This window comes from Topomyia yanbarensis, chromosome 3 (genome assembly GCF_030247195.1).
Source record: "Topomyia yanbarensis strain Yona2022 chromosome 3, ASM3024719v1, whole genome shotgun sequence".
Taxonomy (NCBI): Eukaryota; Metazoa; Arthropoda; class Insecta; order Diptera; family Culicidae; genus Topomyia; species Topomyia yanbarensis.
Window position 1 is genome coordinate 83,280,948 of NC_080672.1, and position 14,702 is coordinate 83,295,649.

Here is a 14,702-nt window from a genome sequence, read left to right on the forward strand (position 1 = left end):
ATCCAATCTCAATCGTTTGCTTCCATTGAAACAATAAGGGGTTAGGCATTGATTCACACTAATGCCGGAAACTTGATTGATCACGCAGCAATATACCAACAGTATTTATTTAGGCCATCAATTGGGTCATAAAATTGAGAATAAATTTCACCTTTTAATGTATACATAAATTAACCTCAACTTCCTGGATATAAAAAAATATCATTCAGACCCTTAGAAAGTCGTACAAAAAACAAGATTATTGTAGCTTTTGTAAAAAGTAAATTAAACAGTTCTGTTCAGTAAAGAAAAATCTAATAATACTCTTTGGACGACATTTTGCAGTATAAACCGTCTATTTCTGTATGCTTAGAAAAATATAATACTTCTGGAGGGACCCTTCGTTCAGTTCATTCTCACGTAGCAAACGACTAAAGTACTTAACATGTCTAATATTATGTTCACACTACAAAGTTAAAACACGTTTTAATACTTAGCAACACGAAAAACATATCAAGATAACGTGGTAACACGTTTTAGCTCGTAGTGTGAGCGCAGTTTAAAGATACTTTTCCGATTTTCTACTAACTGCGAACAGAAACACCAGCTCAAATTCAAATTCTTCGTGATTTTTTAAACCTAGAACATTGCACTGGGGTACAAATGTACCCCACGCCACCTTTGGAGCCGTGTGAAAACGAGAATTCGGCATTTACCGATCTGGGACCCTAAACATAATTCAATTTAGAGTTTATAGTAAGAGTAGAAAAGTGTGGTAGAACCAGTTTGCTTTTGGCCTTCGTGGAAACAGGAGTCAAATTTGGCGTGGGGTACATTTGTACCCCAGTGTACGGTTGCCGTTGGCGTTTCGAGCTGTCAGTAAAAATATGACTCGTGGCAATACCAGTTTAAATACCGGTTGTTTTACTACGAAAGTAACAATTAGTATTAAGTAATCGTTTTTAATCATTTATTAAATTAATTTAATTTAATTTTGAAGTTGAAAAAAATCGTACTTATTTACACTGGTTGTTTACATTTTTAATCTAGAATACATTTAAGCTTTAAATATAAGGGACCCGTTTCAAAACATCGACTATGGCTGCCGCGTCAGATTTTGAATGTAATAACTTCCATTATACTTAGCCTTAGTTTGGGCCATTTTGTCGAAAATATGTTCAGCAATGTTGCATTAAAATTTGTAGTATGTATAACATGCATCAATAGCGAAAAAATGTGTTTTACAAAATCTTTCTAAAACTATTCGGACATGGCGAACTTTTCAGCGCATCTCGGTCAGTGCCGTCAATATGCTGCACCAACCGAACACTTAAATGATGAAATGTTTTAAATATAGGTCCGCAATAGATTTGTTTCTATTATCATTCGTATTTGGCTGCTTGGTGCGAACAGAGGGCTGTACAATACCGAGAAGGAAATATATGTACAGAGGCTATCATTTTCATTTCCAATGGGTGGAAGATAGCATACACACACACACGAAAAAACCAATATGAAAGCATCTGACCGAAACTCGTTCGTGATTGGTTCCTGCTAATTTCATGCACCGAGCAAATCTTGAACAGTTTTTGTTTCTCGATGGAAGGGAATTGATTTCATTCGATGGCCGAATTGTGATTTAAGTCGGGTTCAACAAGTCTTGTCAGATATCTTGAACTTCTATGTCAACACCAGGAGAGAAGGTGATTATTAGGATTCAATTCCGTATGTGCAGCTCCATGCTTGTGATCAGGGCCAATTGGAACAAAAATCTCCAACCCGGAGAATATTTTCTTTGGACTTATCAGCGCTATCAAACCACTCAAAGGAATTAAATTTGAACATCTTTTCATTCGCCAATTATTATTTTTTGTTATTAATACCACAATAGATCTAAATACTGGTCGCAGTGGTTCGTTTCCTACAAAAAAAATGTTCCTATGGGTGTAAAATACATGGATAAAAACCGATTTTAAAACATACAACCGAAGCTCGTTTCTTTTCCCCGCTAATTTCATGTACAGAACCATTCTTCTTCAGGAAGTATTGATTGGAATGATCGGTTTCGATTACCCTTATTGGATGGACTACATTTCAACGTCGGGAGGGAAGGTGATTATTAAGATTCAGCATGTTCCGTGAACTATTATTTTTATTTCCGACGAGTCAAAATGAACATACACACACGGAAAAATCCGATTTTTAATCATCTGACTGAAGCCATTCCTTATTAGTTCACGCTAATTACATGCACCGAGCCGCAAATCGTGAACAGTTTTTGTTCGAAGCTCCTCCTCTTTCTCAATGTAAGTGAACTGATTTCATTCGATGGCCTGAAACTGAACCAAGTACAAAACCGAGGGTCCTATGCGTGTTACACCCGTACTGGCAACATGCGCTCGTCTGGTCGCGGTATAGGAGGAAAGGTGAAGGAAAAGTAAAATTCCCGCTTGGGTCTCCAATTTTCTGTCCATCCTTTGCTGAGAAAGGTTCACTACGCCGAGTGTGTCGGTGCCGGAGCAAACCGCCTAAAGAGTTAAATTGTTTTCACTACGGGCCATCGTTACTGCTGCTGATGCTGGCTGTTAATACGACAGCCAAACGAAAAGTGAGAAAACCCGATTCGCGGGAATACGAACTGCTATCACTCTCTCGTTCGTTTTCTTGTCATGTTCCTTTTCATTGTTTTAGGCTAATAATGCTAGCATAATCAAAACAAATATGCGTATATAAATTAAATTTCTCCCACCATCCATTTAGTGGCCAGTGTTACCACACGCATTTTCAGTAGCCTTTGACCTTCTCAATAACTTTGCCGAAAACATCATCTTTCTAAGTTATTAGACTTTTGAGATATATCATTATCTACTACATGCTGAAAGCATCTATGCTCACTAGTATTCCAAACTAATCTGTTACCGTTGGGTAGTCCTCGACCTCTCGAGCAACTTTGCTGAAGACAGTACTACTCTATCTAATCACGATTTTGAGATATAGAATTATTTTAACATGTGTTGAATATTTGCATTAGCACCAGCTCCGCCTAGTGGGGCAATTGCGAGTTATACTTTCTACCATCCAGAAGCACTGGACTTCTTTTATAAATTCCCCGAAGACACCACCTTTCAAAATAATCAGGGTCTTGATATATTTGACATTGAATCCATTTGACAATATCCAAACAATATCCAGAGCTCTCGACCGGTTCCTTTGTGGTCTTCTTTCGGCCCAAAACACAATTACTGAGTCTATTACAGATTTCAAAAAACCTGACGGAACGGTTCTCGGCTGTGACCGAAATGAGAAAGGTCCGCTCAGACAGGGTCAGGGTCATGTTGACTAATTCAAAGCAGGCAAACGATATTGATAGCTGCGAGCACTTTACGAAGGACTATTATGTGTATATTCCAGCTGTAAAAGTACAGTCTGAAGGCGATGTCATCGATGAGAGTTTGACATGCGAGGATCTGCTGCAGGGTTTGCCGTTTTAGAGACCGCTTACTTCAGCCAGTGAAAATACTTGAGTGCAAGCGAATCATGTGAATGATTCGAGCAGAAAGAATGCTGAATGAAAGAAGCGTCCTTACTGTGCAGAGATTCTGCATGATATCTCGGCATGTCCCGCGTACAAACTACGCGGGGATAAACTAAAACGTCCCCTTGCGCGACGATCCGAACGTTCTTTCGCAGAAATGCTAAAGAAAGCTACGCCACCAACCACAACAAACATCTATTCTCACTTGCCTCTTGACGAGGGCGAGGCTGATGACCCACAAGAGGGAACATCTACTAGGGTGCCTAGAAGTTATAGGAAGAGGAGGAACATTTCCTCTCCTAAAGTTCCTTGTAAAGGCCAGAAGGTGTCTCTAGACGGGGCTCCGAAAGTGACATCTCTTGGAAGTATTGCAACCAAGCCAACCAAGCAAGTAGCTCCTGATCTCGGAGGATTAAACTCAGAGAAGGAGTTCCCAGCACTTCCCACTACATCAAAAATCCCAAGTGTTCCTCTGTTTCGGTTTGAGAATAATCGCGGCACTGGAATTATCAAGCTCTTGGACATTATGGACTGGATAATAAAAACTTTCAATATAACTGATCCTATTAAAAGTCTGTTGTTAGCTCTTCTATTTACAGTAAGAACATTTTTAAAGCAGTTGACTAAGAAATGGCCTCCCCTTTCAGCGATTGTATCCTTCGATGGCTAACTCATCGAACGAGGTTACGGATTTGATCACTGTTCTACAGTGGAATTGCAGAAGTATCATCCCAAAAATAGATTCTTTAAATTTTTTAATAAATAGCTTGGTGTGCTGTTAGATTACAATACATGCCGTAGGAATTTACCCATCAAGAGTGCATAACATAGTTTAATTAATAATAGCTACGTGAGTTTTGAGTTTTATACTCAAGAATAGAATAGGTCTTTCGACTCGCATCCTCATCACAAGAACACCGTTAGGAGTACCCAGAAAGAAATTTCTTCATCAGATGTAATAGATTTTAATCCTCGGTATTGTGACATGCATTCTGCAATTAGCTTAAGACGGGTACACGGTGATAGATCATGTAGCCTTACCTATGTATAGTCATTTTCCATATACACCGGAATCTTAATTTGGACGTTGTCATTGGATTCCATGAATTAGGGTAACAGTGCTCTAATTCATCCTAGTGCCTCTGTTCATCCCACCCATTTGAACACATTAGTTAGAGCAGCGTCTGCTATCCTCTGTTCAACGTATTAGCATTAGTAGGATTAAGATAAATAAGTGTGCATTGTACTCGACTTTTCACTTCGCTCAAACGCGAGTTTTTAACATTTTCCAGGCCCGGTTTTCATTGTACTGCTTCTTAGGAACGAAGCTAAGATGTTGAAACTGATTAAAGCGCCAGATAATGACAGTTGGTCGAATTGTCAACAAAATAGTGACATAACGGCTCGTCTACCCTACGTAGATATGTTTCCATACTACTATGTTCAAAATTGGTTTAATGTTGCATGTTGCTCCAAAATGACCAGTAACGTAATGCTCTTTATGTAACGGTACCATTTTTAAATATTGGAAATTGGAAAATGGGAAATATAAATAGGGTTATGAGCCTATTTACGCCCTGATTCTATTATCACTCTACCTATTGGAAACCTTAGGTTAGGGCAGCATATGCCATCTTTGTTCAACGCATTGACTCAAATGGTAGGATAACTGGGGGGCCAAAGCAAGCACTTTACCGCTTTCAGATCGTTTTGTTGAAAAAATTTATTCTTATGAACGAAGCAAAAATGATTATACCAATTTATACGCTTTCCATCGAGTAATTAATGAAATAGCCAGGCACCCTCCTTAATACGGCTAAAATTGGATCGTTATCATTTCAAATGTTTAATATCTCCGTCGTCGTAAACGCCAACAGTCTATGGATTGTTACAAAGAAAATTTCCTTTCGGGCCTCGGAAAAGGTTTTCGTATACATTTCTTTTATGAGAAATATAAGATCCAATCAAAGCAAAATACAGGGTTACTGGCGCCAGTTTGTCAACGGTCTTGCGAGGGAAACATCGATGGACACTATCTCAAACAAGGCTTGTTATATGCGTAACCGAAACAATACTAATGAATGCGAGGAATATTTAAACCATTGGATATTCGATTTCGCAAAAAAAGGTCTGCTCAAATTTTGCTCCGGACCTGAAAAATCTACCTGGCTCGCTTGTTAACTTAATTCGAAAAAAATTCCTTGTGAGTAACCTGGTCATTCACGATTAAGGCAAGTGAGGTTCGCTACCATTCCAAAACTAGGAAATTCATACTCCGATCACAACTCGTAACGGCCGATTGCAATGCTGTCATGTTAGAGAAAATGATTCTATTCGACAATTTAGTCGAATCAAATGGCTTATTGTTAGACAAATCGACGGACAGTTGCCTTGCGCTCTTTCAACTGGAAATGGCATCAGTATCTTGGATATAAAGGGGTCCCTCAACTCAGTTTCTGTCAATATTCTTTCAGAGAAGCTGCACCAGCATGGTTTTTGTAAATTTTAAACAATTTTTTCTAAATTTGTTTTCTGAAAAGCACATGCATGATAATTTGACAACACGATATTGCAATTGTAGAACACTAAAATAACTTGGTATAGTCTCTGTTATTGAATCCAAAACCGTTGTTCTGCAAGGACTTTAGTGCACCACTCGTTTATTTGGCCTCACCAGCTGGAAGAAAACGTTAGAGTGTTAAATAGATAATTGATGATTAGGACATCGCAAAAAAATTATTTTTTTGAATTCTCAAAGGCCCCCATATTGTCATATTGTGACGAATGTCAAAGTAAGCTCAGCTGCTAAATTTCACATCATTTGGACAATTCTAGACCCCCGCCCCCTTCGATTGAAATTTTTGAAATTGGTTCTATGGGAAAATATGGAGGAAAAATATATTAAATGCAATAACTTTTGAAGTGGCACTCAGAAAATCAGGTCAGGATACAATCAATCTCAACTTGTATGAGAATCTGCCTGACTCTAGGAAAAGGCGTTTGGTGAGTATATTTATTATGTTACTCAGGATTGGAGGCAAGCGAGTGACATTGTCATCCAAAAATGAGCAACATTATCAAGACTTTGCTTGGCTTCCGCCAATAGAAAATTTGAGTTAGTATAATGGAAACATTGTACACTCATAACCACCCTAATCGGTGTCGCACCGTGCATCGAGTATTTTGCTTTGCATATAATAGTTAATCTGATCGCATTATTAAATCGCGTAGATTCCGGATTTCAGTAATGCGTGGGTTGGTATCATAGCAACACCAGGAGAACAATACACTGATTCTAATTAACCAAGTCCATACATCCGTCCCCGTCGCTAATGGTTTTTCGTCACTAAAACAAATAACTTGTTTTCCCAACTAATCTTATTATTGAAAACAATACACAAACTATCATAATTTTCTTAGAACCTTCTCACTGACTCATTTTCATTCGCAATAATCCGACAAAAACATACATACTTAGGTATATATTTTATGACGCAAACGACGCAAGCAAAAAAATATTGTTTATTAATTTCCTAGCCCCCAGCAGCGGCGGGAAAAGCAAACGGAGATGGCACGAAAAACGTGACTCTTCGGTTATTTGTACCAAATCTGCTCGTAGTATAAGGTGGAACCTGTGGCTTTACGCGCGGCACTTTACATTTGCCGCGAAATTTTACAGATAACCAAGCTTCATTGTTTGCGAAGTAGTTGCATTTACATGCGCTTTACACAGCCCATTGTCTCGATCTAGTAACCTCTGAACTTGAGCCTCAGCGCCCAAACAATGTAACGCGGCTATCACGCGAGGTGTGTAACTTCAGACCACGCGCGTCCTGTGCTCGCATCAGGTCAGGTGAGTCAAGCATTGTGGCGGCGGCGGCACGTGGATGGCTTATTGAGCCTTGCCTGCTGTCGTTGAACGTACGGAAACAAAACCGGCAACTGGCTTCAAAGAATACCGCGGCTAAACTGGACTTTCACTACGTCTCACTGAACAAACTGTGCTCATTTTGGGGTAGGTTATGCTTTCGATGATAGTCGGTAACGTTTTTTTCGAACTGGTTTCGATATCTGCAGAGATCGTCGATTATGTCGAAAGGAGTACATGACTTTTTGAATGAATGCAAAAAACTGAACCATTTCTATAAGCATACCAGCATCGTACGGTCTATTAGCAGACCAGCAGCGCTTTTCAATTTTAACGTTTTTGTCAACTAACTGCGGATTAACAATGCGAATTCAATTTAAGTTGGTATACATTATCTATAATAACTTTGGACCAAGTCTTCAAATGAAATAACAACACAAATTAACAAATAAACTTAGCATAAAACTGTAAGTATTACAAATGGCAGCATATTCTTTCAAAACTGAAAAGTTATGGATTACAGATTAGGCTAAAACTGTAGCTGCATCCTTTGATTAAAATTATTCAATACACGGCGCAGTGGGCCAAATCAAATTTTTTTGATAGGTCAGACAAAGTTTACCAAAAGAGGTACTTTAATGTGAAAAGGTCTGAAAAGCTGAAGACTGAAAGCAGCTGATCGAAAGCAATCTTTTTACATTTCTTACAAAAGAAATGTATTGGTCTCGCTCAAACTTTGAAAACTTTTTTCAAGGCCCGGAGGGCCGAGTCTCATATACCAATCGACTCAGCTCGACAAATTGGGACAATGTCTGTATGTATGTATGTATGTGTGTGTGTGTGTGGGTGGGTATGTAGGTATGTGCACTAATTTCATGTAATTATTTCAGCATCCGCTGAACCGATCTTAACGAAATTAGTTTCAAATGAAAGGCCTAACGTTGCCATTTGACATTATTATTTTTGATTTTCGGTATATTGTTTACTTTCAGAGATATGGATGATTTTGTCAACACACAAAGGGTTTAGATCAAAACACTTTCGAACAAAGCAATGCAGTCGTGTTATGTGCACATAATTTGAAAGCTTGTAAACCTTTCAAACAAGCTATAGACTGTCAAAGTCCGTTCACGAACGGCGGAGACATTAAACATTTTGCATTTTTATTCCTAGCTTACCAATTTCCACTAACTAAAAATGACATCGTTACATAAAGAGTATTGCTTTACGGATGTTTTAGGTGCAAAACTTAACCGATTTTGAATATTGGGGTATGAAAATACATCTGCGTGATTCAAGAAATTCGAAAACATTTTGTGAATTGACTTAATAATTAATAAACTATTTCTCAAAAATTAATACGCAAGTTTACTTTAAAGACAAAACAATGTGTAAATTCATTTCAAAGTGAAAATTTGTCCACAGTCGTTTCCCCCGGCTGCGGAGTGAAATGAATTTTCCAAATGAAACAAAAGTGCCCTTGCTACGGGATTACATGATTTCGATCGAATTTAATAAAACTCGTGTTAGATCCACAGTTCAGGAAGTGGAACAGTTAGTTAAGGTTAAAATCGCTTAATCTCGCTGAAGTTACGTACATTCAACTGCACCAGGTTAAATCTGTGTTTTGATTACGTTTAGAAGATTAGCACAGGCAGAGAACTTCATTGCAAAGAACAACATGCAACACGAGGTCGAATTTAATAACACCAACAATAACATGGTGGACGTGCGTATCCATGTATTGACCCGCGAACTAGGGAAGATTACATCCAGGGCCGGCAGAATGCGTGGGTAGTACTACCCACTCGAAAATTACCGAGGGGGGAATTACCCTTGGAACAAATCAAAACCTGACATTAACCACGTATGTGTTTTTTTGTCGCACAAAAATTCTTGCGTTGGAAATCCTCGACGTAAAACAATTGCATATTTTTATTCAGATACAAATTTCTTTGCTTTACAATTTAAATTTCTTGAGAATAATTAGGATTTGAAATTATTTATTATATTTATACTGATGGAAATACATTTTGACACATCTACATCTTAAAACAATGAGTTCAGATCGATAGACAAAAAATATTAATATACAATATTATTCAGACTATGGGATGCAGTTAGGAATATTTTTAAGGCAATATAAACAATTTGTAATTATTTAACATGAATAATCAATTGATTAAAAATTGAAGCAAGGAGAAACAATCACTAGATAATCAGTAGACTACTTTGTATAAGGAAGGCAAAAGATTGTTGATCCCAACATCAGTAGCAGAGACCGTATCAGAGAACAATCAGAGAAAAATGATAAAGAAAAAAAGAAATTAAACTTGTAGCTTTGTGGCAAACGAAAGATCACTATCAGGACATCATGAACCGGATCGCCAACTGGCTTCCTTGGATCCGCTTGGAACTCTTGCACCTCTCACATTTGCAGGTACCTGTTAGTAAGTCAACCAAAAGAGTAGATATAAATAAATTTGGAGGATAGCCAGCATATCTCGGACTAGAACTAGGTCGAAGGGATTCGTTTAACGCAGATCTGGCGCTACGCAACTAGAAAAAATCGTGTAAATTTACGACTCTTGACCATGACTATACGAGCATCAAAAATGAAATAATTTTACATTTGATTTTAATTTAACATGTCGTTAAATTTTGCGAGTCACGTAATTTTACTCCACCTATGGCGTTTGTTTAAAATGAACACGGTTTAAATTTCGTTATTTCGTCAATTACGGCTCGTTAGATTGTGGTAAGTTTCGAAATACCTCAACGGTAAAATTTAGTTTTTTTGATGTGTAGAACACTAGGCGTACGACCAGACAACATGTTTAATGTCGCGATAGCCGTCACCGCAAGCGCAGAAAACGTTCTCTAGACCCCAATATGCCGGAGATGTGCATTCAACGTATAATGATTGGACATGACCCGAGATGCCATATTCTCTCCGGGAAAATTAGAAGTGCTTTCCATGCTCCATCGATCGCAGCGCCTGCTTGGAACTGTAACGATGTAGACATGGTCGTAGGTAAATATAAACCATAAATTTTGTGGGAAAAAGGCGCGAGTATCTTTTCTGTCAGATAAATTTGTGTGTTTAAAGAACAATTATTACGTTTATTTACATTATTATTATTATTATTATTCCATCGCGAAACTTCTATAATTTGAATGTGAATTTACGTGGAATGCTGTTGTCGCCGATAAAGAATTCTTAGTTCCTTGTATTCCGATCGAATCGAGTACACGATGTAAGGCCCAGCTGATAGACGAAATATTGTTTCTCTCGTTAATCCGTTAACGAACCGGTGCCCATAACCGCGTTTTCAGTTTGCATCAAGTTTTTTATTTGCGTTTCTAACGTCGCGTATATTCGGAAAAATTTGGGCGATCTGACGTTCAAAAAGGACCTTTTCGCATACAATTCTGAGCACTCTCTGCCCACAACGGAGTGGGAAACCGTCCACGATTGTTCGCGCCAGGTATTCGTTTTGTCTGACCTTTAATCTCAGTGTAGAAAAACAAGCCAGTCCAAACGTTGCACACTGCCACCGAAGGAATTTCTCATTTTGATTCGATTGTTTCGGATATAGTGGACGCGTAGCTCTTTCAATCAATGGGCACACTAATGAGGTAGAGTACAACGATAAATCTAACGCACTTGGCCACGCTGGTAGGTATTCGTGTCTTTTCCAATGTATTCAAGATGGCCATACTGAAATTGTCGCGATATCATACAGTAAGATAGATCGGTTATCAGCATGAATACACCCCCGTGGGAGTTGAAATCTTCTCGAACCAGTTGAGATGCGATGTATATGGAAAGAATATCAATAAATCCTTGCCTATGATTCGGATTTGACAAGCTTCAACTTCAATATCTGGTACCGAGCAAAGGCTAATCCGATTGAAAAAATAGCAAGTTTTGATCCCCAAAACACTCCTCAATATTGTTTTCGGCCATGGCGAATAATGCTAATATTAAGGAAGATCTACGTCGGAAGTAAACCTAGAAAAATAATATGACTGCAATATAGAGACACTTGAAGTTTTGGATGTTCCATGTGGACTTTCCGAAACCAGGAGCCAATGTCTTGATCCTCTCCGCATTTTCCACACCGTGCCTTATTTCTACAATGGGTTCTTCAGTTCATGCCCCGGGTTACAAAAAGGCGAACAAGTAGACGAGCCCCGTTCAAAAGAGCAAATTTTGGAAGAAAAAAATCCGACAAAAGGCTCGAAATGAGGCTGATGGAAAATAAGTTTTCTAATAGTCCTCGATTTTTACTGAACACAACTGCTTGCATACCAGAATTTACACTGACTGACGCACAGGGATCTGGAAGGAGCCACTCCCTATTTCGCATTTTCCTTCTCGGCGACTACCCCATCAATCTCTACTTCCCGGGCGGGTACGCAGCCAAAATACTTTTTTCGTACACGGTCGAGTGTTGTTTAGTTAGATCACGCGATTTATCGATGACGTTAAATGGCTTGTCTTTGGTCCGGAAGTAAACCATCCGGGGGCTGGTTGTATTAGATATAATTTGTATCGAAAATGAGACTTATTGGTATTATTTTTGCCATCGGAGAAATATTCAAATCGACCTCCACTAAGACTGAAAGAATGTCGGTCGCCGGAGATACCCATCGGCTCACACTCAGCTAGCTTCAAAGCACAGTCAGAAAAAAGCCGACTCGGAATAGTGGTGGGGTATTTCGGTCGTAGTTGAATTGATTTTTTTTTCTATCACGAACGTCAACAGCAAGGTAGCGACTACACAAAACATTAACAGTCCTTCCCGTTATGTGCGGAAAGCAAGACATATAGTTTGGATACACGTATTCGATCCGAGAGTCCGGATCCAGCCTCTTGTCTAAATCTAAGCACCAAAACTGGGCCTGGTTCAAGTCCTGACCTGGTAAGGGGAAAAGGGGATGGGCTAGATCCAAGGACTGGCCCATTACCGGGTATTGGTCCAGATTGGGGAACTTGTCCGGATCGGGAACTAGTCCAGATCCGGAAACTGATCTAGATCCGAGAGGTCCAAATTTGGGAACTGGTCCAGATCGGGAGCTGTGTCGGATCTGGAAACTAGGCCGGATCCGAAAACTGCCTAAATTTTTTCTTTCACTATCCAAGTTACCGTATAAAAAATCCGTAATTCTGCTATTTCTGCCAAAATTGGTGCAGATTCCGGCCTGTATTTGGGTAGAAATCCGCCAGAACTCCGGCTGGTTTGACTCGATACTAATACTATTATAGAAATCGACCAAATTATCCTACATCGTCATTCCACCGTTTACTACCTTCGCGGTAATATGAGTTTAATACTGCAATGCGCAATTGCGTGGTCTATTCAGAGCTTAAAAAAATTGACATCGCTGCATGAACTTCAAAGAAAACAAAATTCAATTCATACCCGCTGCGATGAATGCAATTTTTGGTTCGTTTCCATCGTCATTCGTTCTCCCGACGCAGCGCTTTCGGGTACGGATATTTTCGGTTTCAGAGGCAAATTCAATTTTATTTCTATGCTAGCTCTGAGAGGGATTATTGATCAAAAGTGCACCAGATATAGATTACGCAGTTCACTTATGCTCGAAAATGTAGAAGATGCTAACTTCTGCCTTCAAACTGTCGACATAATATCAAATGAGTGCTTTGGTTGGTGAAAGAATTTATATTTCCTCTGCACTCAAGCATTCGATTCTGCATGAAATTTCAGTCAGTTGGAAAGTGAATGAATGCGGGAGGCGTTGAATCTGAAAGTCGGTTTCGGTAAATGCAAGCAGAAATAGGTAACTTATTTTGAAATTTTATAACACTGGGTCTGTTACCAAAAAGGCAATAGAATCTTACCCAAAAGTAATAAAAACATGCCAGTTGGATTTTGGGTGTAGTATTCAACAAACACATTTTCGCTAAGCCGTCAGACAAACAGCCCTGTTAACAAAGAATGTTTCCAAATAGCCACCAGATATCAGGGAATTTTCATTTTCACTTACACACACCATATCTGAACTTTCGTTAGTACGTTGAGAAATCACTTCGAACCTTACTACCCACTCGGAAAAAAGGTGTTCCGCCGGCCCTGATTACATCAAACGAATCATGTCGCAATATGGAGAAGTAGAATCTATTACGAATGACACCTGGAGAAATTTTTTCACCGGCATTGCCAACGGCGTTCGTATTGTGAGGATGCGAGTGACTAAACCAATACCTTCTTACATGACTATCGAATGCAAATCATCGAAGGATGGCGTGACCTATAAGCAAACAACGCTAATCACATATCCCGGGCAGACCCCAACATGCCAATTCTGTAACCATACAGCCCACTACGGAAAAACATGCACCGAAGCAACTAGTCAAAACTCATCTACTACAGCCAACAAGCCTAACAAGCAGCCACCGACACCTTCAGATAAACCAAAAACAACGATCCAATTAACCAATAATGCAGGTACAACGACCACGACAACCTCTCCCATACCAACAACCAGCATCGCCAATAAAGTAGCAAATACCGATGAAGACGGATATACAACAGCAACCCGTAAGAACAAGAAACAAATAAGAACCTCTGATCGTGAACAGCAAGAAAGCAGTACCGATGACGACATGGACGGGAACGATAACGCGAGAGAAGGCAGACTGAATGACCCCCAAGCGGCTTCACCACCAAGGAAAAAGATCTCAACACGCAGCAGCAAGCTGCGTCAACAAGATCTGGCAGACCGACATCCGTAGAATATTTTTTTTATTTTTACTTATTGCAAAAAAAATTAATAGACCCACGGCTCAGTTGTGCTAACGCATTGAGCCGTTACAAATAAAACTTTAGATTAAAAAACAGGTTACTGGTTCGAATCCAGGTATGTGATATGATTTCCAACAAGGTAATACAATTTTTCTCTAACTATAACGTAACACTAATAACAGAAGATGGCTTTCAAAGAGATTAATGGCGTGTGTAAGTTGAAATAAAATATCTTTTTGAATAATTTTCCAATGATAATTCTCTCAGCTGAATAGCGGCAACGAAAAGGTTTAATGATAAAGCTGAACTCTGGTTTTCTTCAGGCTGTACACATGCTGAAAAAATCTCCAAATCCAGATGTTTAAGGGTGGAACAAACGATATACGATTACAGGTATACATCCAACGTTCAGCTAGAGCTGAATAAAGCAACTGTTAAAAAGATTACAAAACCACGAAAAGTTTGTTGGGAAGTTTTAAAACTACCGTCTCACTTATGTGCCTGTACTCTTAAAGGTGGTACTCACTAAACAGTAATCGGAAACCGT